General features: G+C 33.7%; 1 protein-coding gene across 1 annotated transcript in view; it reads left to right on the top strand.

The window, feature by feature from the left end:
• The window catches only part of LOC106680680 (acetyl-coenzyme A transporter 1), a gene marked incomplete in the record, with an annotated part of 20,306 nt that overhangs the window by 10,246 nt on the left and 9,460 nt on the right, over positions 1 to 600 (top strand).

Below are 600 nucleotides of genomic sequence, written 5' to 3'. Positions count from 1 at the left end.
TGTCAGGCATGGATTGTTTAAAATTACCTATTAATGTGCTAAGAGAGGCCTAAAGTCAATTCTTTTAGACACAGCATGTCTAAGAGTATTTTTAAATATTTGAAAATTCCTCCCGAATCCAATCCTTATAGTCCAAAATCCTTAATGCTCCTTACTTTGTCACAAATCAAGTCATCAATCAGGACCTCAATGTTCTATATGTTGCCAATTTGGCCAGAACCAGATACCATTCCTTCCATGATAAACTTCTCAACCACCCAAATCCACTTGTTTCTAACCTGGCTTCTCCTACATTACCTAATTCTCTACATGTTTGCATCATGTCACTACGTCACCTACTGCAAATTTACTTTTTGTATATATTTGTATACAGTTGTAAATAACTATAAATAAATTATTAAAAAAAAAAAAATAAAATAAATAAAGTGGTTGAACTTCTGGTCTCCCACCTCAGATACTAACCCACAATAGGTAGAAAAAACAAAACCAGAAATGTCTTGATGCAACTCTTCCACCTACACTTTGGTCTACCCTATTGATGCTTACCCATTAGTTCAATGTTGATTAACCTATGTTTCTGTTCCTGAATTATGTTTATTG

This window comes from Halyomorpha halys, unplaced genomic scaffold, assembly GCF_000696795.3.
Source record: "Halyomorpha halys isolate HHAL.00 unplaced genomic scaffold, Hhal_1.1 Scaffold278.1, whole genome shotgun sequence".
NCBI lineage: Eukaryota > Metazoa > Arthropoda > Insecta > Hemiptera > Pentatomidae > Halyomorpha > Halyomorpha halys.
This window is presented reverse-complemented; position numbering and strand designations above follow the sequence as displayed.